Genomic DNA, 25976 nt, shown 5'->3' with positions numbered 1-25976 from the left:
TGTCCGTTTTAGCCGGTTCTTAGCCAGTATGTTCAGGAGGGTACTTCCAGGAGGTTAGGGCAGGGTAGGCAGGAGCCCAAACTACAACATACAGGAGAAAGAATAAAGTTTTTAAAGCAAGCAGTGCAGGCATCAAGAGTACACAAGGAGACAGTTGTCAAGCATACATAAATTAATTTTGAAACAAAATAAATGTATATAACAGCAAGATGAAAAAAATAAGTTACATCCTTACAGTATCCCAATGATGCAGCCAAACACAGGTAGATAAACTGAGAATAAACAGTTCCTAGTGCACAGAGGTAGTTTCAATTAGCAGACAATCAGTTGATTAATTTAAATAAGCAGATCCAGCTGAGTTGAGAATCCTCAGGCAAGCGCTGAGATAGCCAATCGATATACATACAGTAGGATTCCGGCAGAACCAAGCACAAAAAATACAAAGAACTACAGTTTAGGACAACAAGCTGAGGTTCTGATTAATTAATAAAGCAAGCCCCAAACAGTTATATCACAGCCGTGTGCTACACGTTAGAATAAACTAAGCTTTTACATGTTACATTAGGTTGAAGTCACAAAAAGTACTGAATACTGTGCGACTAGCACTGATTTAGTTAAACAAAGTAAACTATCCCAGTTATACAGTTAGGAAACAATGTAAGCTAGTTAGTACAAATTCAGTAAAAATAACTAACAAACAAGTCCCTAGCGGATTAAAGGCAAGTTATGCGTGCAACGCGCTGTCTATATAAGCGTTTTCATCAGGAGAGACATAGATAAAATTCACATTTAGGACAGCCGATAAAGTAATGGCAAGGACATAACACAGTCCCGAGTTTCAAATTAGCAGAAAAGCCATTCAAACTTACAATTAGGTGCGAACGCTGGAGTCAGGGATGCACAGCAGCCGGGGGGAAGACTAGAGAAATTAAGATGGCGTCTGTTTGGAAGTGGGAACTATATAGAGTACGAGAGGAAGTGGACGGAAAAGGGAGGAGAGAGTGGGCTTGGGAGGAAGGGGAGAATACAGGGAGAGCAGGTACAGACCGGAAGTCGCGAGGTAAACTTTGTCAGGTACGGCAGTTCAGAAAGGAAAAGACAGAGGAATATAGAGGGTTAAATGGATAGGGAGATTACAGTCAGAGTGACAGAATCAGATCAGGACTAGCCTGTGTGAAAGATGTTAAAGAGACCGAGAGTAGAATAGAAGGATAAGAGTAGAGAGAAGAGCCAGAGGAGGAAAAAGTGTGGAAGACAATCAGTAAGGAGTGATAGTCAGAAGGTAAGTTTTGCAGAGATGTGTAATAAGTAGAAAGATTTACAGTGACGTGGAGTAGTGGGTAGATGTATAGGTGAAAGACAGTGGGAGAAGGTAAGAGACTTCAAAAAAGGATAGAGAAGGGCTGTTTATAATGCGAAGAGAGGATAGGTAATCCTTGGACAGTAGTGAGGGAGAGAGCAGAGGAAAAGATGTCAGAGGGTTGTTTTAGGGGAGATGAGGAAGGAGAGGGTAAAGTAGAGGGGACAGCAAGAAGGTAGAGGAGTGCCACCTAGTGGCCAGTCAGTCTAATGCAGTAGAGAACCCAGGGAGAGATATCAGGTAAAAGGAGGAAGGAGCTATCGTGGTAGCCGTAAAGGGTGATTTGCATATATCCCATGAAGCCTCTGATGCAAGAGGTTTTAGGTATCACACAGTTAGAAGTCTAGCTTTGCTAGATTTTTCTATATACTTTAACTCAGACCAAGCTGATAACATAATGTATCATGCAAACATAACTTATGAGCATAAACTTGTTATGTATGTATAAGTTGCAGTAATGTATATGACTTCATAATTATACCTCACAACCTCTTAGAGCAAGAAATCTGGACAAAGCCATAAGTAATGGGGAGACAAAGGCCCAAAATTAGGGTCACTTTTTAAATATTGCTCATACAAACTTAGAAAACTGATAGAATAACAGGTTTTCCATTAGCATAAATTTTCTGAAGTGTACAAACTCTAAAACTCAAATCTCTGTCATTATTTTATAACTTTAAACCTAAATGATTTCCTTATGATTTGCCAGAAAACCACAATTTTATGAGAAACAGACCAAAGATATGAAGCAAAAATGTGGACATTCTGCGAAAATCTGTACAGTTGAGAGGTATTCCCTTTCTTTTCCCCATTGTAGCACCTGCAAACAATCAAAACATTTCAGCAGCAGTGACTACAGTACAGTTCCCAAACTTATCACATCACTATTTCTGTACTAAGTCTTACAATTTTAAAAATGTCTCATATATTTCTAGAAAATTAATATTAGAAAAAAAAGTGGAATTGTTCTACTTACAGAACAGTGTTTAAACTCTCAGTTACTATACATGAATGCTAAATGATAGTCCCAGTATGGCAATGATGATATTTAATGCAGTATCAAAAGATCAGCAAATGAGCTACTGTATTTAACTTTTCACTTAAGCCATCTCCACCGGTACAGGTGAATGAAGGGCTGAGTACAACCCAAGTGAAACAAGTTTAGCTAGTGTCTTAGAGACCTACTAGAGCTTGCGGGAGGAGTGTAGAGGAATGAAAAGGATTATCCTGCTTCACTCTGGTTGAGGTGCATGTCTGTGGTAGAATACCTGTTGTAAATTATGGATCACATGGATGTGCTTGTCTACAAGGAGAACAAGTCTGTTTGGTCATGTATCATGTAGTGGTATGAGAGTGTATCACAAAACCCAGATTGTCACAGCTGATGTGACACCCTGACCCCATGTGCATAAATAGAAAAAGAGCCTATGGATAGATATAGAGGGATGTCTAATGGAACAACAAGGTTTAAATAATAAACTATGTTCCATGCAAGGTGTTAGTCCCACTTTCAGCTATCCCAATCCTTGCTCCCAGGGCCCAGATAAACAACTGGGTCAATTAGTTAGCTGGAGGGGGGGGGGGGGAGAGATCCTTGTCAACAGAGGAAAAAAGCAAAAAGAATGCAAATAAAAAAAAAGTAAACTATCATGTAAATCTGATCTAAGCAAAGCGTTTTATTTATTATTGATCTGGGACTGTGTATAACACCTTTATTTGCTCAAACTGTAGTACACCACGTTTTATCAGTAAACTATTCTACATTATACTACATGGAGAAACCAAGACCTGTCTTTTTCACCAGATATCTTGTGATTATCTTTCTACTTTACAATGACAAGTGCTTCACATCTTACATGTGCACTGGAAATTGTGAAATGCAGAAAGGCCTTCACATATGAAACCAACATACAACTATCTAACTGTGTTAATGCTCTGCTTTGAGATCCATTGCATACTTATTGAATGTCTTCAAGAATGGTGACTGTATTGTTGGGCATGGTCCTTATGCTTGTTTTCCTTTGCAGATGCATTACCTTTCCATAATTCAGAATTTGAAAATAAATGCACTTTGATTCCTGCATACTGAACTACAATATTGCTTAAACCGACAGGTACTGAATTCCCTGCTTATGTCATAAAGTACATAGCCATGCATTTGGCTCCATGGTATATTGGGATAAAGCTTTCACTACAGCACAGATGATGTGCTATTGACTGACAACTCAGGCACTGGAGTAGCCAGCTGGCAGTCAGTAGCTAGTGCCACCTTGCACGTTTGAGGGAAAAGAAAGGTGTCTCAGTCTTATTATGGTACTGACAGTTGGTAGAAAAAGCTGGGAGCATCAGGATGCTCATATTCAGTAGGTGCACATTCAGTATATCATGCAAAATGCAGCAATGTAGCTAAGCCTAGCATTGCAGACACTACGTCAGTACGTCAGTCATATTCATACCAAGTAACAATTTGGATGGTAAAGGAGACACCTGTTGTCAGTAGGAACTCAGAGAATGTAGGTAAGTCTTAAATCATAAATAGAGGCTTACAACTTCAACTGTACACTCAGATGACACTCAAGGGAAAGGAAGAGTTTCAGTAAATATGTTAGTTTCATCTTTGGTATAGGCAAAATTGTACAATTTTACCATATCCTTCTGCATATTATCAAACTGACACCTCCCCTGAAAATTCTGAAGATGTTATATCATAGATTATGTTGATTCAGTTCTATACAAAACAATGAATTACAATAACATCAGCTCACATAACATTGAGACAACCAGTGAAAATTTAAATGAACGAACTGCCAGAATGTCATATTTTGCCTCTGGGAAAGTAACCACTTGGCCATCAACAGGTAAACAAAAACTAAAACAAATTAAACCCACCAAAGTGGGGTCATCACCCCCCAACAACCCCCATGTGGGACCTGCACACCCCACACACCCCAAACTAAATGCACCAACTGCGAGATCACACTACAGTTGAGAAAAGAACAAAGTTCACCATGGTGGCCAACTGGTTAGTTTCCCAGAGGCAAACTACTCCATTCTGGGAGTTTGTTCATTTAACTTTTCACTTAAGCCATCTCTTTGTTATGCTAGCTGACTTTATAGTAATTCAAGGATTTAAAGGGAAATAATTTATTCTGCTAATTATGTCTCTGATCTTTGCTTACAATTCACCAGCTTACAGTTTGGTATTCAGTACAGATGGATATGTCTGTTTTATGGACTATACAATAACAAATCATAAGATATTCATTTCAATTGCATGTTCTTGCTCATTTTTAATTTGTTCAAGAGTACAGATAGGTTGACTATATAACCTCCTGCATTACATGCATTTTTAAACTCAGTGAAATGACATAATCTGCTTACTCTGTAAACCTATTGCACTGGCTTATTGTGTGGACTTTACTATATGTGTTTATTTTGGTTATATGGCTGAAACTCCTGAGGTCTGGATATACCTTTTGAGGTTTTGATTGAACAAGGCTTTAGAATCTCAGAGGCATTCTTGTAGGAGAAATTTAAATGCTCACCTGGGGTATTACCTTATTGAAGTTTTGATCCAAATATATTATAAATGCACATGGCTTGTAAATCTTAAGAGAGGCATCAAAACACAGAATGATCTTGGTAGGCATGGTGTAGTTCTTAGATTGATTATAATATCATGAAGTCCTTAAAGATAATTTCATGTAGTACCTATATATAGTTTAGGGAAAGAAAATAAGGACTAGAGGATAGACACATCCACTGCCACTGTACGGTTTCTCTCAGCAGGCTAGAGAGAAGGAAACCCTGCTCTTAATGGTCTTATTTGTGGGGTGGGTGAAGGTCTACTGCATACCTAGAAAAGAGAGCCTGATCCCCCAATTTATCCGCTTGCTTTGTGTTGGTCCATCTCCCAGGAAAAGAAAACAAAAAATAAAACCTTGATTTCTCCTGCTTCTTTTTCAATGAAAAGGAAGATTTCCTGGGATTTTCTAGGAAGTTAATTTCTGCTATTTCTTTACCTACTTTTTATTTATGAAAGAAAAAGAGTCCCTTCTCTGTCTGTTTGATTTTCAGTCAGAGGAGTGGAGATTTGGAGGAAGAATGTTCAGGATTTTCTTTACTACCTGAAGATTCCAATTCTGAGGAAAGTGTTGTTTTAGATGCCCCTCTAGAAGAGCTTTCTTTTTGCGAATCTTTATCTAAAATGAAATAGGTTTATCAGTGGGATCATAATGAAATTCCTATTTCCCAGCAAATATATTACAATTTGAAACAGCTGGATATTCTTCAGTGTGCAGCTGCTCCTCCTGTTTTATCTGCTTTAGATTTTTCCAGACAGCTTATAGCTTACCTGAAAGTCAAGCTCCTGCCATTAGGAAGTCTGGTAAATTATATAGGATACCTCAGGCATGCAAATGCATGTTTTCTAACCCCAAAGCAGACATTGCCATGCTTTTCCTATTCAAAACTGCTTCTGCTAGACAAATTATGAATGCTAACCCCATTGTCTGACTAGGATAGAAAAGCTTTTGACAAATTCGGAAAACGTTTATTTTTTTCCCACTTTAAAATTCAGAATTTTAAACTATCAGGTTTAAATATCAACGTCTTTACCTCTGTCTTTTGCAAACATTACAGAAAGTTAACTATTAACTATTAACCTTCCCTCTTCCAAGATAAACATTCTGTGCTGCGTTTGTATTTACTTATCATGCAATTCAACATCCCTTAAAGTGTTCTTATGGTGCTATTGATATTTTCTCCAGGACTTCTGCTTCTGGGTCATGAGAAGATTTGCTTAGTTATATTCACAAACTATTCCTGAAAATGTTAACACTGTCATTTTAAATTCTCTCTTGGACAAGGAACTTCTATTTGGCCCTTCTGCAGCTGAAGTGCTTAAGAGATTTGTTTAGAGGGGAAAGCTGATTCAAGAGGTGAACTAAATCTTCCAACATTCCTTTTCTAAGGCAAATAAAAATTTCTATGATGACATAAATCCTTTTTCAAAAAGCAAGGCAAGGAGCAAGGTGCCTGCAAACAGAATTTTTTAAGAACAATAGCAAATGGGCACCAAAAAGGAAGAAATAGCCTTCCAAAATCAAAGATAGTTCAAAAAGTCAGAATGTTTGCATCTTCAGCTCCCCCACCAATCTTTTCCTCTATCTGAATCTATACCTTATTTTTTGGCATCAGATAGCTTTAGACAAATAGGCTCTGAAAGTTGTTCAGCAGGGGTACACTCGACAGTGGAAGTCCCTCCTTCCTTTTTAGGCAATTCCTTCTTGACGTGTAAACCAGATATCCCGTTTCCTCAAACTCTGGAACAAATATCACAGGAAGTCTTAGAACCAGTGCCTGCCTGCCTGCCAGATGGACAAAGGGTTTTATTCAAGAATTGTTCTGATGAGAAAGAAAAAAGGGACCTGGAGGCCTGTGCTAGTCTTCTCCCTTCTCAGTCTTTTTGTCAGGATCACAAAGTTCAAAATCTTGTCGCTTCAGACCATTCTGTGAGTGAGCTGAGGTATCAAGATATGAAACTCTTCAACCTTTGCATACCACTAAAAATGGTTTCTTTTCTTTCAACTTCTTTCAAAGCAGAAATACTTTGTTTCAGTTGTATAAGCAAATATCACTTGGACACGAATCTATATAAGAAAGATCGCATATTACTTCCTAGTGTGTTACCTCTTGTCCCTTTATTAGTCTTCATGGTAAAGTTAGATTTTAAAGATGTCTACCATCACATTCCCATTAGCAAACATTTCCAATATTTCTTAAACTATTCCTATTGGCTTTTATTACCAGTTTTCTGTTTTACTCTTTAAACTATCTACTGCTGAAAGGATATTTACAAAGTATCTGGCTCAAGTAATTGCTTACTGCAGACTTCAAGGCATTCACAATTTTTAATATTTGGACAATTGTCTTATATTTGCAGACTGTTTTCCCAATTGTCTCAAGCCCTGTGCAATTGTTTAAAATATTCTACTCAATCAGGGTTTGTAAGTAAACTTACAGGAATCTTCTCTCAATCCTTCTCACATAATAGTTTCATTGTGATGTCTGTTAGATTCTGCCCTGGAAAGAGGTTTTCTTCTGCTAGAAAAAGTAAAGATCTTCCAAAAGTTTGTCCTCAATTTTTCAATCCAGATCAGGTTTCTATCAGGAATTTCTTTCTTGGGCACATGGCTTCTATGATTCTTGTGATTCCCTTGGCCAGACTTCACATGAAAAAAAAAAAAAATCAGTGGTAACTCAGGTCAATCTTGTAACTTTTACATATTCAGATTCCATTTCTGGGGTTTGCAAGGATGGGGTTTATGTGATGGGTTAGAATCCAGGTCCTTAAGTTTCTTTTTTCCTTCCTCTCCAATTTGTCACAGCAGATGCTTCAGACCTCACATGGGAATCTGTTCCACTGGGATGAAAGTGCGAGATCTGTGGAACAGATAGGACAGGCAAAAGCATATAAATGTTAAAGAGATGATAGAAAGTATAAATGTTTTGAATGTCCTAAATAATTCCTTGTCTCAAGGACCTCTACAAGTTTTTACAGACAACACCAACGTGATGTGGTACTCATACCTCTTAACCTCTCAGCACAAGAATTCTGGGCAAAGCCAAAAATAATGGGGGACAACAGCCCAAAAATAGGGAATGTTATAAACATCGCTCATATAAACAAAAAGTAGGCAGAATAATAGATTTTGCATTAGCATGCTTTTCTGAAGGGTATGAAGTCTGAAACTCAAATGTCTGGTATTATTTAGGGGCTTAGATTCTCAATGATTTACCAGAAGACCACAAATTTTAAGTGTAGCAGACCAAAAATATGAATCAACAATCTGGACATTCTGTGAAACTCTGGTAAGTTGAGTGGTATGGTCACACTTAAACATATATTACCCTCTTTGCAGACTCAGTGTGATAGACTGGGAGGCATCAATTCAGCTCAGTTTGACTTTTTTGGCTTTATATATTCCACAAGAAAGAAAAAAAAAACATTGTATTAGACAAGCTAAGCGGGAGTAAGACAGACCCACATGAATTGAAATTGCACCTGAATTTCTTCAGGAATTTATCCATCTGTGGGTAAACCTGAAGTAGATATGTGTGCCTTCTCTCAGAAATGTTAGGTAAAGAAATTCTGCTCCAGAATCCCTTATGAACAGGCTTGGAGGACAGATGCTTTCAGATTTCAATTGAATGAAATTCACTTTTATGCTTTTCTGCCTTTTCCACTGAAATCCAGGGTTCTTCTGAAGGTTTACATTGACTCTGCAAAAAAAAGTGGTGAGTCCCTTTTGTCCAGGCAGCAGTTATTTTTGCTCTTATTTTAAAATGGGCCAAAAGCAATTGCCACAAGTTTCCCCACAGACTGGGTTTAGTCACACAGGCCAAGGGTTGTTTGATATCCTCCAATGTAAAATTGCTTCAATTACCTGCCTAGATGATAGAATTGTGATATATTTTAGGTACCTTTTTTCTGAAGAAATGCAGTAGATATTGACTAAAACATAGAAAATCATATATGTGTAAGTGGGAAGGATTTTCTAACTAGTGTCATTCCAAGGACCAGGATGCATATAGTTCTTTCTTATTTTTGTGAGTTATTGTCCTATGGCCTTTCTTAGTTTCTTGTCAAGATTCACCTGCCAGCCATTTCTGCTTGTCTGTCCTTGGAACCCCATTCCTTTCTATTCTCAAGTCCAGCAGTTTTTGAAAGGGATTTTTCATATATAGCTATCTAGACACAGGGTACTCCTCCTTGGGATCTGAACTTTTTACTTAAAACGCATATTCTTTTCCAATTTGAACCAGTTCATAAAGCTTTATTTAGTTTCTTAACATGGACGTCTGTTTTACTCATTGCTCTGACTTCTGCTCGAAGAAAATGGGAATTGCAAGTTCATATGGTCAGTTAGTCTTACCCCATTTCCCACAAGGGTGGGGTTTCTTTAAGAACTAATACTTCTGTTATGACTAAAGTAATTTCAGAAATTACCTTGAGCTAGTCTATTTATCCCCGTGGCTTTTTCCCCAGAACCCCAAAACAACACTGGATCTCCAGGCATCTCAGATACTCCCTAGACCAGTGATGGTGAACCTATGACACGCATGTCAAAAGTGACACAAGCGATGATGTTTTGGGTGACATGCCAGCGATCACCAACACCAGAGTTACCAGACACTGCTTTTGCATTCATTGCTCATATGAAGTGCACTGATTTATGTTGTGCCAGGAGCTTTTGACACACCAGACCGAAAAGGTTTGCCATCACTGCCTTAGACAAAGCTCAGTCCTTTAAGAAAGCCAATCAGCCATTTGTCTCCTATGAAGGTAAGAGAAAAGGACAACTAATGCCAATACAGACTATTTCTAGTTGATTGTTTCATGATATATCTTTTTGCTGTTCTCTGCAGAATAAGCCACTTCCAGACACAGTTAGGGCCTAATCCCCCCTGGCTTTGATTTCTTCTCTTACTTTCTGGAAAGGGGTGGACTCCAAAAGTATTTCACAGGCAGCAACTTGGTCCTCTGGATATACTTTTACAAGGCACTATAAATTGGATTCCTTTTCCATATCCAGGCCAGGCATTGCTAGGACAATTCAAGGAGGCTCATGGATTTTTAATTGACTTCCTCCTCCTTTTTTGGTTTCTAAACTGTGGTAATTTACCCAAATATCTTAGGCTACTGCAACAGTGATCTGATGTTGAACACTGTACAGTTATGCAAGTAAACTTACTATAACAGTAGTTGTTCTATTATATCACCATTGCAGTAGCCATCCCTGCATTCTGCCCCCCTTCTTTATTTGTATTGCCAGTATATATAGATGTATATACCTTTGTGTATATAGTTCCTCTAATTTTATATTTCCTAAAATTTCTTCTTTAAAGGGCTATTGCCTTCTATATTGGAGCAAAACAAACAAAAAAAAAAAAAAACCCTGAAGCTTTTTGGCACTTTGTTTTTTATGGACTTCTGCTCAAGCTCCTGATAGACAGAGTATGTGGAAGGTTTCTTTTTGCTTTGATAAGATGGCTGATTGGTCATATTCTTGGAAGGATATAACCTGAGTAGATCAGGCTACTGCAACAGTGATAATTTAGAGCATCTAGTGTCGTGGTAATCTACTTACAGTGAACATTCTTCTGCACACTTATTTTCTCTGAAGCGACTACATTATAGATGTTACTTATTGTTTCTTAGGCTGCATTACACTGGGATTTAAAATAACTAATAACCATAAAAACTTGGACCCATTCAGACTAAATTACCAAAGAACCAAAAACTGAATGCGAAATGCAGGGTCAGGAAATGCACAGCTTCAATAAAATTACCACTTTTAATATATAAATAAAATCACAGTAAAAAAAATAGTATATTAGGTGCTTTTGTCCCTGCCAAAGTGGGACTTCATCAGAATGCACCTCCTAATTTAGGGAAGTTTTTATCATGCGACCCAAACGACTAATCATAATTTTAAACCTACAGTTACAAAAATACATAAAAACAATTCAAATAAATCTTCATATTATGATCCTAAAATAAATGGTCAAAAGACTAATCCAACAAAAAAAAAATAGGTTCATAGGTAGGTACTAAACTATCTGCCCGAGGGCATTTATAAGCCTAGCCAGAGTGTGTTGGCTTTTGCCGCCCCATTGATTAATTAACTGATCCTCTGTCAAGCAGAGCCAATGAAGTGATCCCAGGGGTGTATTTTCTGTTACCCATCCACTAGTCAAGGTTTCTCTTGAAGAGTGTTAGTGAGAGGCTCGGCCTGATTTAATTTGGAATTTTGTTCCAAAGAATGAGGAGTCTCTGTGACAGGAATCTATCCCTCCAACATGTTCTATTTATTGCTGTGGTGAGGTTTAGCTCACTAGAGTGCGCGGATCGCAGTGACATGGATTTCTTTGGAGCATGTCCATCAGTTCTGAGTTGGACATGGCTTTGTATGTCAGGAAGAGATCACCTCTGAGTAAGCGATATGCCACTGAGTACAGCCGGAGTTTTTTCAGTCGGGCTGCACAGGCCATATGTTTGAGGCCAGTAATCCTCTTGGTGAGGTACTTTTGTGGTCTTTCCAGCTGTTGGAAATGTCTTGTGAGGTGCATCCCAAATGGGGCATTGTACTCTATGATGGGTCTAATGAGTGATGAGTAGAGGGGCACTATAACTTCTTTATTTCTAGATGCGAACCCTTTAGTAATTAGATGGGCCAACTAGAAGGATTTCCAAATTACTTTGGCAATATGATTATCAAAGGAGAGATTACTATCTACCTGGGTCCCCAGATCTCTTATTACCTCTTCTGTATAAAGGGGGCTACCACCTATGTGGTAATTCATGGGTGTTTTGTTTTTCCCAAATGGGATGACTATATATTTTTTGGCATTTAGCTTGAGGCCATGACTTTGACACCAGGTGTCCATCTCAGTAAGACCCTTTTGGAGGATGTCTGTGTCAGCCGGAGAGTCAATTATGGCTCCCAGTTTGCAGTCATCTGCAAACTTGGTTAGCCATAGTCCTCCTGTGTTTGCCTGTACTTCTGAGAAGTATATACCGAACAGTAGGGGTTCCAGGACTGAGCCTTGTGGGACACCACTTGTGACTGGTTTAGAGTCGGACCTGGAGCCCGCTATTTTTACCGTGTGAGTTCTGTCTGTAAGCCAGTTGGCAACCCATCTCAAGACGTAGGGGTTTATGTTCAGGCTGGTGAGTTTTTCTGTAATACCCGAGTGGGGAATGGTGTCAAAAGCCTTGGCGAGGTCAAGATAGGCTGTGTGAACCACCTATCCCTCGTCTATGGTTTTGGTGACTGTCTCGAAGAAGTCAACCAGGTTTAGAAGGCATGATCTGCCCTTAACAAAGCCGAACTGGGTCAGGTCAAGTGTTTAGAGGTTCCCAATGTCTTTGTTAATGAGTTTCATGATGATGCGCTCCATAGCCTTGCAGACCAGGCTAGTCAGGCTTATGGGGCGATAGTTACCAGGGTCAGTTGTGGCCCCTCCTTTGTGGAGAGGAATAACCATTGCTGTGCACCATTTTGTGGGCATGTAGCCTGTGGAAAGGCTGAGGTTGAACAGCGTGTTTAAGTGGGGGGTTAGTTTGTTTTGTAGTTCATGCAAGACGCAGCCTGGGATACCATCTGGTCCCATTGACGCTGTGTTTTTGGCTTTTGAAAGGGCTGTTTTCACCTGTGCTTCTGTGATTTTTGGGACACTACATTTTTCCGGTATTGTTGTGGGCCCTTTTGGTAGTGAGAGGGGGGTGAAATTTGCACTGAATCTATCTGCCAGGATGTTGGCAATATCAGTAGGTTCAGTATATTTTGTGCTATTTTGCACTAGTTCAGTGCATATCTGCAAGTTGCCACTTAGATTCTTAACATAGCTAAAGAAGGCTTTGTGATTATCTTTTGAATCCTTGGCTATTTTTCTATCTAAGTTAGCCTTGGATGATTTCATGAAAGACCTTAGTTTCTTACTGATACTGATCGGGGATGTCATTCCTTCTTGGGATTTGCATTTTTTCTGAACTAGTTTCCTCCTTCTATTGTATAGCCTATTTATTGCAGGGGTCCACCAAACTGGTTTCCTTCTCTTAGAGGAGTGAGTCTTGGTTTTGCCAGGGATGGCATGATCCATGCATCCTTGTAGGTGCTCATAGAGTGCATTTGTAAAGGTTTCTGCATCTCAGGCAGTGTTATCCTTTAGCGTGGGGGCTGTGAAACTTACCACCTCTGTCTTAAGTAAGGTGAAGTTTGCTTTAGTAAAGTTTTTTTACTGAGGCTTCCTTAGCTGGGGGTGGTGGTGTGGTGTGGACATCCAGAGTGATTAGTTTATGGTCTGATCTAACCAGTGACGGGTTGACCTCTGGTGTGGAACACCTGTCACCCATGTTGGTGATGACCAGGTCCAATATGTTTTCACCTCTGGTAGGGGAGTTTACCAGCTGATCCAGGGCATTTGAGTTGATGAATTCCAGGAAGCGCTAGGCCTGGGAATTTGTACTCGAGTAGTTTTCCCAGTGAATGGTAGGGTAATTGAAATCACCCAATATCAGGGTGTTCGGTAGGACGTCATATTTTCCAGTGTCTCCAGAAAGGTGGAGTGCCCAATGTTAGTTACACATGGATGATCTCAGAGGTATCATGCTGCGCCACTAACCTGGAGGTGTAGGTTTCCATGATGAATATGGATACACCCCTCCTTTTGTGTTTCGGTCCATGCTCTGTGGTCGAAACGTGTGGTATGAGTTGTAGCCCCGTAGTACTGGGGTGCTCTGTGGAGCCTTGAACCAGGTTTCAGTTACTGCACAGATGTCGATGTTCTCCATACTGAGGAGTGCTTCGAGTGAGTGCATTTTGAGATTTAAACTCCTGATGTTGAGTAGCATAACCCTCAGTTTTTTGTTAATTGTGCTGTTTACGGAGGTGGGTTTGACTTTTGAGCCTTGCTTAAAAAAGGCACTATGGCGGCAGCAAGAGTCTTGGCCAGTATTCAAAAGCCTAGGGGTGACAGGTACAAGCCATCTCTTGTGAAGCAATGCGGCTTGTCGAGCATGTCATCCCAGGCTGACAGACACTGGATCCCCTTTGAATGACACCAGAAGCTTAGCCAATTGTTGAAATTGATTATTTTTTCTTTATACTGAGGTATCATTCTTGGTGAGGGCAGGATGCTACTCAGGGTCAGGGTCATAACAGCCTGGGCTGCATGATCAGAGAGCTCTTCCATGTCTCTTTTCATGTAGTCCAGGGAGGTACGTCTCAGGTCATTCACACCAACATGAACAATGGCAGAGTCATATTTGTACTTGTTCAGGAGTGACCTGAGTGCTTGTGTTATGTAGCAGATTCTGGCTCCCGACAGGCAGCTAACAGTAACCTTCTGCTTGTCCAGCCTAGTGAGTGGGTCGTCAGTGTGCCTGACTATAGAGTCACCTATTACTAGTGTGTTAGGTATGTTATTTCACCTTAAGGGCTGTGATTGTGCCTCACACTGATTTTGTGTTTTATGTGTTGTCTGGAAAATATACCTTGTTTATATAATCCCTGCTCTATATTTAAAAAGAGGTTATAATGAAATACATTCATTCAAACCCGGTGAGTTAGTGGCATTCAATTTTAATTGCCATAACATCTCTCTGTGCTCTAATTTAGTATGCCAGTCCCCACCCCATGGATTTACCTGTACCTTTTCCAAAATTCCAAAACTAAAACCAAAGATGTTACGTGTCACTAAAATTCTGTATGTTTAAATAGTGAATTGTTAAGATTCTTTTTCTTAAAATCATATGTGTTCATATATTATCTTTCTTAAACATCTTTCAGTCGTGCCTATGTGAAATCCAGTGCATGTTAAACATTTGGAAATGTACACATCTAGTTACCAAATAGCTGGGTAACTACAGCAGAGCTAGTAAGAGAGATGCTAGAAAGGTGCTTGGTGTGACATCTGGAAAGAAGAAGGAGGACAAGGAGACCTGGTGGTGGAATGAAGAAGTACAGGAGAGTATACAGAGAAAGAGGTTGGTGAAGAAGAAGTGGGATTGTCAGAGAGATGAAGAAAGTAGACAAGAGTATAAGGAGATGAGGTGCATGGCAAAGAGAGAGGTGGTGAAGGCTAAGGATAAGGCGTATGACGAGTTGTATAAAAGGTTGGACACTAAGGAGGGAGAAAAGGACCTGTACCGAATGGCTAGACAGAGGGACCGAGCTAGTAAAGATGTGCAGCAGGTAAGGATGGTAAAGGATAATGAGGGAAACATACTCACAAGCAAGGAGAGTGTGTTGAGCAGATGGAAAGAGTACTTTGAGGGCGTGATGAATTAAGAGAATGAGAGGGAGAGAAGGTTGGATGATGTGCGGATACTGAATCATGAAGTGCAGTGGATTAGCAAGGAGGAAGTAAGGATAGCTATGAAGAGGATGAAGAATGGAAAGGCTGTTGGTCCAGATGACATACCTGTGGAAGCATGGAGGTGTTTAGGTGAAATGGCAGTGGAGTTTTTAACTAGATTGTTTAATGAAATCTTGGAAAGTGAGAGGATGTTTGAGGAATGGAGAAAAAGTGTTTTGGTACCAATTTTTAAGAATAAGGATGATGTGCAGAGCTGTAGTAACTACAGAGGGATTAAATTGATCAGTCACAGCATGAAGTTATGGGAAAGAGTAGTGGAAGCTAGGTTAAGAAGGAAGGTGATGATTAGTAATCAGCAGTATGGTTTCATGTCAAGAGGGATTAAATTGATCAGTCACAGCATGAAGTTATGGGAAAGAGTAGTAGAAGCTAGGTTAAGAAGGAAGGTGATGATTAGTGATCAGCAGTATGGTTTCATGCCATGGTACTGCGGTGGTGGTGCTGTGGTAGCATTGTTGCCTCACAGCAAGATGTTGTCTCATTCGATTCTCAGCTAGAGCGTCTTCTGTGTGGAGGCATACGTGAATGGGCGTACCTTCGTTGAAGGTTATGCATCAGGGCTGGCAAACTCGGCATGTAAAAAATCTACTGCCACTCATTAGCGGACCGGAGTTCCACTGTGGCGACCCCTAACCAGGAAAAGTCGAAAGACACAAACAAACAAAGTATGGTTTCATGCTAAAAAAGAGCACTACAGATGCAATGTTTGCTTTGAGAGTGTTGATGGAGAAGTACAGAGAATGTCAGAAGGAGCTGCATTGTGTCTTTTTGGATTTAGAGAAAGCATATGACAGGGTGTCTAGAGAGGAGTTATGGTATTGTATGAGGAAGTCTGGAGTGTCAGGGAAGTATGTAAGAGTGGTACAGGATATGTATGAGGGTAGTGTGACAATGGTGAGGTCTGTGGTGGGAGTGACGGATGCGTTTAAGGTGAAGGTGGGATTACATCAAGGTTCAGCTCTGAGGCCTTTCTTATTTGTAATGACAATGGACAGGTTGACAGATGAGATCAGACAGGAGTCCCTATGGACTATGATGTTTGCAGATGCCATTGTGATCTGTAGTGAGAGTAGGGAACAAGTGGAGGAGACCCTGGAGAGGTGGAGATATGCTCTAGAGAGAAGAGGACTGAAGGTCAGCAGAACTAAGGCAGAATATATGTGTGTGAATGAGAGGGAGGATAGAGGAATAGTGAGGATGCAGGGAGTAGAGGTGGCAAAGGTGGATGAGTTTAAATACTTGAGATCAATGGTTCAGAGTAATGGTGAGTGTGGAAGAGAGGTGAAGAAGAGAGTACAGGCAGGATGGAGTGGGTGGAGAAGAGTGTCAGGAGTGATTTGTGACAGACGAGTACCAGTAAGAGTGAAAGGGAAGGTCTACAAGAGGGTAGTGAGACCAGCTATGTTATATGGGTTGGAGACAGTGGCATTGACAAAAAGGCCAGAGTCAGAGCTTGACGTGGCAGAGTTGAAGATGTTTAGATTTGCACTGGGTGTGACGAGGATGGACAGGATTAGGAATAAGTATATTAGAGGGTCAGCCCAGGTTGGAAGGTTTGGAGACAAAGCCAGAGAGGCAAGATTACGTTGGTTTGGACATGTGCTGAGGAGGGATGCAGAGTATATTGGGAAAGATATGCTAAGGATGAAGCTGCCAGGTAACAGGAGAAGAGGAAGGCCTAAGATAAAGTTTATGGATGTGGTGAGAGAGGACATGCAAGTGGTTGGTGTGACAGAGCAAGATGCAGAGGACAGGAAGAAATGGAAACAGTTGATCTGCTGTGGCGACCCCTGACGGGAGCAGCCAAAAGAAGAACAAGAAGAAGACACATCTCCCCTAGAACTACAGTTGCCCTTATGTAGGTATAATAAGGAATTTAAATCGTTATCAAAGTTGAAAATATTCCCCTCAAAAATATACCTGCATTGGTTACACTGACCGCATTGTGTTGTACCAAGTATGGTGTGGTCATGCCTGTTAATATGAGGGAGTTCAAAAATTGGTTTAAAGTTAAGTGCAGTCTTACAGATAAACTGGATCTTTTCTCCTAATAAGTTAAAAATTGTAGGACATGCCCTGAAGATGTTCTAATGTTTCATTATAATATCTCTTACTTCCCTGGTGGAGGCATTAAACTCAAATATCAAAGCTCTTTCAAAGCGTTTTACAGGGTGAGTTAACACTGTCTTTGTGGATTCAAGCCTGATCCCCAAATGGGTTTGAACTTAGTACCCCATCCTTTCTTCATCTCATTGATAATGTCTCTTACCAATGTTAAAGGGTAGTCCCTATCAGTAAACATTTTAAACATTTTTCTAGTTTTTCCATTATGTCTTCCCATTCTGAGATCATCTATATTGCTCTGACACATTGTCCTTTCACTACATTTATTTTTTAGAAAAATGGGTGGGAGCTGGTGAAATTTAAATAGCAGTTGCAAAATGTGGATTTCCTTTAAATCTGTGACTTGAAACCTTTGCCATTATTAGTGATTAAGGTTTCAAGATAATTAACACTCATCACTAAAATGAGAGGCAAACTTTAAAAATCCTGTTGTTCCATTTAAATAATTAATAAAATGACCAGCACAAGAGTCAGAGCCTTCCCACAGGAAGAAAATGTCATCCAAAAACGTAAGTATAGTGTTATGTGTTGTCTGAAATCACAATTAAATACAGATGTCTTTTCCCAGGCCACCATAACCAGATTGGCATAAATGGGCACACAGGCCATGCCCATCGCTACATCCTTAATATTTCACCTTCAAAGTACACACAGGTGTTGTCAAACACTAAGGCTATCAAATCTAAAATTAGATCTTTCTGCTGACAGATACTTATAGTCAATCAAACTTTTATGAAACAGTTCTAGACCTTCCAAGTGTGGTATTGATGAAAAGAGGTCAACAACATCAGTAGTGAGGAAGTTAAGACCATTGTCCCAATATTCTGTCTTTAAGCAGCCCACAAAGTCCCAAGAGTCTTTCACCAATTGTACTGTTAACTCATAGAAGGGTTTCAACCATCTGTCAATCTGAACAGCTATAGGGTATGTTTTGGCACCTTGGGCTGCAATTATCAGTCTAAATAGGGGTTTTAAAAAGTTTTTATGAACTTTTGCGATGCCAAATACAGAAGGAATAATGGGGTTGGGAATTATAAGGAAGTCAAACATTTCAGGTTCTAATTTACTGTTGAGTAATAAATCTTCAAATCTGAAGTCAATATAATGGTAAACAATGTTTATTTGATTCTTAGAAACCTCTATGTAGGCATCTTTGCTGTGTAAAATATTCAGCATACTAAGTGAATAGCTGTGGGTGGCAAACAACATCATGCCTGCCTCTTTATCTGTTTTTTTTTTGTAGGAGGGTGCATCTGGGATGTACAATTCATCCTTAGCCACTAGTTCAAAAATGTTAATAAGTGGGTGCATTAGTGGGTTAAAGGTACTACATTTCCTAATTGGGAGGTAATTTGCACCCCAGTTACTATTTGAGCCATTACCATTGAAATTAAAGAACACCCCCAAATTCAGTTTCCTGGAAAAAAGTTTAAGTTCCACAAGGGAATCTACTAGATCAAACTTCTCTGATGGAGAAAATTTGAAACCTATGAAGGAAGTGCTCTATGGTAATAATATGGTTGGTGTAATTAAAAATATTGTCTCCATTAAAAGAATGAAGAACCTGTGATAGTTGTTGTGGGTCAGATATCCCATTCCCATCCTCAGTGGACTCATATGAAGGATTAAAGGTGGGTATCAGGGATAGAGGACCAATATGAGGGTAAAAGTCATCAGAAAATGAAACTGGTCAGTTGTCCAAAGAAAAAATCAGTACCTCTTCTTTTTGCCCTTCCATTTGTTGGATTGACTGTTGCATTACCTGTTCTCTATTGGAACCTGGTCCTTCTGTCTGAAGAGAGTGACTTGCTAAACATTCTGATCTTCATATATAACTACTATGAGACCTTTGTCATAGTTTGATGACTGACAGTTGCTTAACTTATAGCTGAAGATATGAAATATTAAGTACGGTAAGAAGAAACTGGAATTGGGAACACGATTCTTCACAATGTGGCTTGAAATAAAACTAGAAGTTGAATATTTTTGTATTTCTTTAAGATATGTTTGGGAATGGTATTTATATGCTCTCTTTGTTATTGACTAACTGTAATATTGGCAGTGGCAAGCAGATAATGCAGCAGTAATTTTAATAACTCTGAAGCTATTTCATAATTTCTCTCAGCATGAATTGGAATGCATGATAATGTTGTCTACTGGTGCCTAACCTTCAAGGCCATCAACTCCCCCCCCCCCCCGAGGGGAGCCCAATTGACCCATCATTCCATCTACTCACCACTTGACACATGGGTACCACACATCACAGAGGGATTGAGGAGAAGCCTTGCTGCAGCTCAGTTTTTGCTGTCCATTTGGGTATTAATAGTTACATCTCCAGGTAACCATAATAAATTAAAATGTCTTATTTTCCATCTTCTGTCTTAATCTTTTCCTTCCTACAGACATGCATACTAGCATTATCCAAGGACCTGCTAAGCCTTCTATTATGTACATGCAGTATTCCACATGTGCACATTGAGGGATTTTCCATGGTTGGGGCTTGGCAGATCCAAGTCCATACCCCTTGACCATTCACTCATACTGTGATCCCATCTCTCCATCTCTTTTTCTTTCTCTCTTTCTTTCTGTCTCACCTGTAGGCACTGCCATTGCAGTGATTCAGTCTGCCCGCCATATGGGAAAATTGGTATCTTTTGCTGATTCTCACTCTGCCTCATTAGCTCATCAAGTTCTTGCATCACTGGTTGCTAACTGGCTGTCTTAATTAGAGATCTGGATTTACATCTCTGTTCTATGGAGCTAGAAAGCATGAGATCACAAGTCACAGCAGTTTAAATCAGAATGTATACTTATTGTTTATTGTCAGAATGGCCAGCCTGAGTATGTCCTCTTTAACCTTTGGTAATCTATATCTTTTATTCTGAAGTCATCCCAGTACCGAAGAAACAGTTGAAGAACATATGTATTGCGGAAAAGCTTCTTGCAAAATTAAGTAAACATGAAAGCTATAAACAGATGTGACAATTCATGCAATGTATTTAAGTTTAGATTAGACGTGAATGAAAGATGTTGTAAAACTGCACTGTACTTCTATAACAAAGCAAACAGATGCATTTTACAGCTATAGCTGATTATGTTATCTGTCATTTCTGTGCAGGAGGTTAAGACTGTAAGTAGATATTGAACTTCATCTTGAGCTTGTCTCTACGGGTTTGATTTTCGTCATTGTATAAACTGCACAGCATTGAGCAAGTCACTTAACCAGACAGCATTCCTGGGTCACACCTGAAAAGGGACGCTTGTGCCAGGTGGGTTACCTATTAAACAAATAAATGAAATTGCAATGAACAAACAGAGCTATGGAAGATAAAAAGGTCATGAATGAGAACTGTATTACTCATGGGTTGCTCTGCAGAAATACCTTTTAATGATAGGTGGGATAATAGTATGGAACATTTTCATTTCAGAGACAACTGTAATAAACTGCTATTTAAATTTGTTTTAATTGATAATTAAATATTCATATCACATTTCAATTCACATAAATATACCCAGTCTTTGTGAAACAGAGGATAGAGTCCTGACTGCAGACCAGGTGACTGCGGTTTGATTAGCGCCATCAACAACAGCAGTGCCAAGCAGGAAGGAGGAAAAGTGAAAGAGCATGATCAGGTGACCACTAATGGGGCCTGGGAATGGATCTGTGCACTCACAGGCATACTGGGTGATAAGAGTTCCCCAGTGGAGACCAGGAATAACACCATTTATGTTTCAAATGGAGGATCAGGGATACCTAAGAGGAAACACCCCTTTTTGAAGTGAGGAGACAACCTTCACTTCATCCAATTGCACATCTCCTCTTTGCCACCTTGCTGGGTGCATGAAGAAGATAGGCCAGCATAAAAATAACTTGTATTACCCCTAATGATTAACAGAAAGATGCCTCTCTCCATGTCAAGCCAATCTACTAACTATATTTCACTGCTATCTATTGCAATTCATTACTGTTTAACTGCATTTTACTGCATTTTGCTGCTGTTTAACTGTATTTTTTCATACTTCAAGTGCTGTTCTTTTGACTATAAGTGATTAATCTGTGCGTCATTGTGAGTTTTTACCATTGAGTTCTTAGCCTTAAATTGAGTAGCATAGTCTAAATACAGGTCTGCAGCATCCAGAGCTTCAGCTGCATGGTTTAAAATCCTTTTTGAGGTATTCCAGCTACAAGTTAACTGTTTTTTTTCTGAAAAAAAAAAGTTTTAAGCTTGTTTTCTGCCTTTCCTGTTACTAGAGTAGTCCAGATACAGATTTGCTGTATCCAGGACTGTTTTGCAAGTTTGTGAGTTCTCCAGACTTTTCTGTGTTAGAAGGAAGCTTTCCAGCTTATCCGTGGGAGTGGTAAGCACTAGGTAGCCTATCTACCACAAGATGAGTGGTTCCTGGCTCTAAAATTGTAGTTTATTAGCTGTTTGCGCAGTTTTTCTATCCCTTTCAACTGTCTGTTTTAAAAGCACATGTTTGCATGGGTTTGCACTTGCTTAACCCTGTGGATCCTGTTTTGGCTTCCTGCAGACTACAAGAGCAGCAGAGAGAGAGAGAGACTTTAAGTGCCTCCATTTTGATATTATCTGATTATACTGCTTTCTGCACTTAATTTAAGTAATTCTTTTTATTTAACTGCTTTTATTTTAACTGTATTTGCTTTAATATTGCTACAGATGCTAGTGTGCTACCTTGCACTGCATTTAAAATATATTACCAGTGCCAGAAAGTCTGCTCTTCAATTTTTCCCTATGATCTTGCAAGATCTTTTCTCTCTTACACTTAGCTTATTTGCCTAGCACTTCATCGGGCTTCTTGTAACAATTATTCTAGTTCACTTAAGTGTTATCAGCACTAGACGTCCTATGAGGAAATGGCTCCAGTACTTAGCAATAATGACCATCCCTCCTGGTATGTCTAAAGGTCAATTCCCTGTGCTTTCTCTGATTAACCTGGTGAACTTGGGCATTCTGTGGCATTGTAGCAACTGCCTCATGTACACAGACAACCCTCTTCTCTTACCTCCCAACACTCAGACTTATATCTCCAAACTGGAAGCCATGCACTCTCCAGCCAAGACCAGAATAGCTGGTCAAGAGGAGAAGGTCAACACCTGCACCACACCACATGGAACATATAGACCTCCAGAACACCCTCCATCACAGCCCTCACATAAAAACACAAACCACACACTCATGTTCGCTGAGGATCTCAATAGAAATCTACCCAAACCCGATCTCCAAGACAGAAACACACTCAACCACCACAACACAGCACAAACAACAGGACACATTGCTCACCTACACAGTCTGCCCCTCAACCTAAGCCCCTAAGGCAAAACAGCTTGCCCAAGACAATAATCATAGGTGACTCAATAGTGAGTCACACTGATGTCCCACTCACTAGGTTGAATATGGTGAAGGTAACAGTCAGCTGTCTATGAGGAGGCAGAATTTGACACATAACAGACACACTCAGGTCACTCCACAACAAGTACAAGTATGACTCTGTCATTGTCCATGTGAGTGTGAATGACCTGAGACACACCTCCCTGGACTACATGAAAAGAGACATGGTGGAGCTCTTGGATTATCTGGCCCAGGAAGATATGACTCTAGCCCTGAACATTATCCTACCATCGCCTGGAATGATATTGCAGTACAAACAAAAAATGATTGACTTCAACAATTGTCTTAGTTTCTGGTGTCATTCTAAGGGGATCCCATATCTGTCTGCTTGGGATGACATGATTGACAGACCTCGATGCTTTGCCAGAGATGGCCTGCATCTGTCACGCCTGGGTTTCCAGCTAAGCCTCTTGCCACCCCTATAGTGCATTTTTAGGCAGTGTTCCAAAGACCAAATTGCCACTGTAAAGCTATAAATAAATACAATCTTAGGGTCATGCTAGAAGTCTAAATCTCAAGATGCACTTTCTCGAAGCGTTCCTCAAAATGGAGAACATCAACATTTGTGCTGTAATGGAGACATGGTTCAAAGCAGCAGAAAGCACCCCTGTGCTACCAGGCTATAACTCATTCCACACCTTTCAGCCCCAGAACATGGACCGAAGCTCCAATGGTGGTGGTGTCTCCATATTCATAAAGGATATGCACACCTCCAGACTAGTAGCCCAGCATAAAGCATTTGAGATACTCTAGGTACAACTAACATTGGGTAAGACGGCAATTCAGGTCATAGCCTACTATAGGTCCCCAAACATGTCCCAAGTCTCTCACTCCACATTCCTAAGTGCACTGGAAACTATTAAGATCCAATCCAACACTCTCATACTTCAACTACCCCTCCATCAACTGGGAAAAGTACTCATGCACCAATGCACTGGCCCAACGTTTCCTGGAATTCATGAGTTCCAATGCCCTGGACCAGCTCATTCTTACCCCCATTAGAGGAAGCAACATTCTTGACCTGGTTATTACTAACATAGGCAATCATTGCTCTATACCAACAGCTCCTCTGTCGTTAGATCCGACCACAAACTAATCACCATGGAAATCCACATCTCACCCACACCCCCTGCAAAGGTATCCACCATGAAAACCTTCTCCAAGGCTGACTTTGGACTCCTAAAAACAGAGGTGGCTAACTTCACGGCACCCTTGTCAATGGAAACTAGATGCATGATTGCCAAATCATAAATCAATGCACTGTACGAACACGTACATAAATGCATGGAACTAGCCATACCTAACAGAATCAAGATGCTCTCCTCCGAAAAAAGGAAGCCAATCTGGCGGTCCCCTGCCAATAATAAACTCTACAACAGAAGGAAGAAACTGTTGCAGAAAAAGGTGAAGTCCCAAGACTGGAAAAATTCCCTTATTAGCCTCAACAAAAAGTTGAGATCCCTTATCAAAACCTCCAAAGCCAGCTATGAAGGCAGAATTGCAGCAAACATTAAAATCAGCCACAAAGATTTCTATAGCTATATCAAGAATCTCCATGGCAATACCCAGATTTGCTCTGAGTTACTGCACAATGGTATCTCCTATACTGCGCCAACAGATATTGCCACCATATACAAAACCACAACTGCCACAGGTCCAAAAGAATCACGGTTTAATAAAACTTAGCACCATGACAAAGAAGCCTTCCAGGAGTAAAATACATTACTTACAACAAGGCTTAAATAGCTTGAAATACCATAATTAAACAATTAAAAAAATTAAACAATTATTCAATTACTATCACTAAATCACATACCTCCAATTACATTCCTTATTGAGCCCTAAGGGCTCTAAAGTGCTGTATTTCAAGATAAAAAAGAGTTTATGTTTTTAAAGTTTATCTTTTAGGCTTACACACTCCCCTATGCCTACCTCAACCTTTTCCAGAACACAACCTTGTAAATCTTCAGGATTTGAATTATGCAGGGATAAGAAATGTCCACCCAAAGGATTATCCAGTTTTTTATTTGTTATATCCCTTGCTCTTGCAAGTGCACCATTAAACTTCTTGATGTTTCCCCAATATAATATAAATTACAGGTGCACCTAAGAGCATGTATAACTCCCTCAGTATTGCAAGTATATATACTTCTTCTTCATTCAGCTTTTTCCCGGTTAGGGGTCGCCACAGCGGATCATCTGTCCACTCATAATTGGCAGTGGAGTTTTATGGTGTTGAGTTGCCAGCCCGGCGCCCAACCCTCCACAGAAGGCACACACATGCACACACTCACACCTAGGGCCAATTTAGAGTGTCCAATCTACCTACAGCATGTCTTTGAGATGTGGAAGGAAACCAGAGCACCCAGAGGAAACCCATGTGACCACAGGGAGGACATGCAGAGTCCGCACAGAAGGCACCCCAGCCAAGAATCGAACTGCAGAATCTCTTGCTGTGAGGTGACAATGCTAACCGCTGCACCACCATGTACAAGTATATATACTATTAGCCACAAATGTAACATAATTAATAAATGAAAAAGAGGAAACTAACTGTTTACAAATTGAACATTTATAACAAGGTTTAGCTCCTTTACTTACCAAATTATTCCTACTAATGCTGACTTCTGGTGGAATAAAATGGTTATGCACCACCATATCAGCCAAGTTTCTAGTTCTTTTATAAGACACATTCACATGACTGGACCAAACTTTCCTTAAGTCTTTGTCCCGTAATAACATAGGCCAAAATTGTCGAACTTTACTGACCACCTCATCAGTTATTACATTAAATGCGGTGACAAAATAAATTTCCTTTTTATCCTTCATATTTTGTAATTCATTAATGCCCATCCTCTTTCTCTTCTTATGAAACAACTCCAGATTCTTTTTATTTCCTTTTCTACAAATAACATTCCTACTTCCAAATCTTTTATTCTTAATTTTAGATTTTGTCGCACTTACTACATCCATATCATATCCTCTCTCAATAAACATTTTTTCTGTTTCCAAAATTTCTTTATCAAAAATATTATGATTACTACATAATTTATAAATTCTTAGAAATTCATTGTATGGCAATACTGAAATCAAATGATGTGGGTGACAACTATTCCCAAAAAGAAAAGCTGAATTTG

Source organism: Protopterus annectens, chromosome 10.part0 (assembly GCF_019279795.1).
Source record: "Protopterus annectens isolate FY-2018-M chromosome 10.part0, PAN1.0, whole genome shotgun sequence".
Taxonomy (NCBI): Eukaryota; Metazoa; Chordata; order Ceratodontiformes; family Protopteridae; genus Protopterus; species Protopterus annectens.
This window is presented reverse-complemented; position numbering follows the sequence as displayed.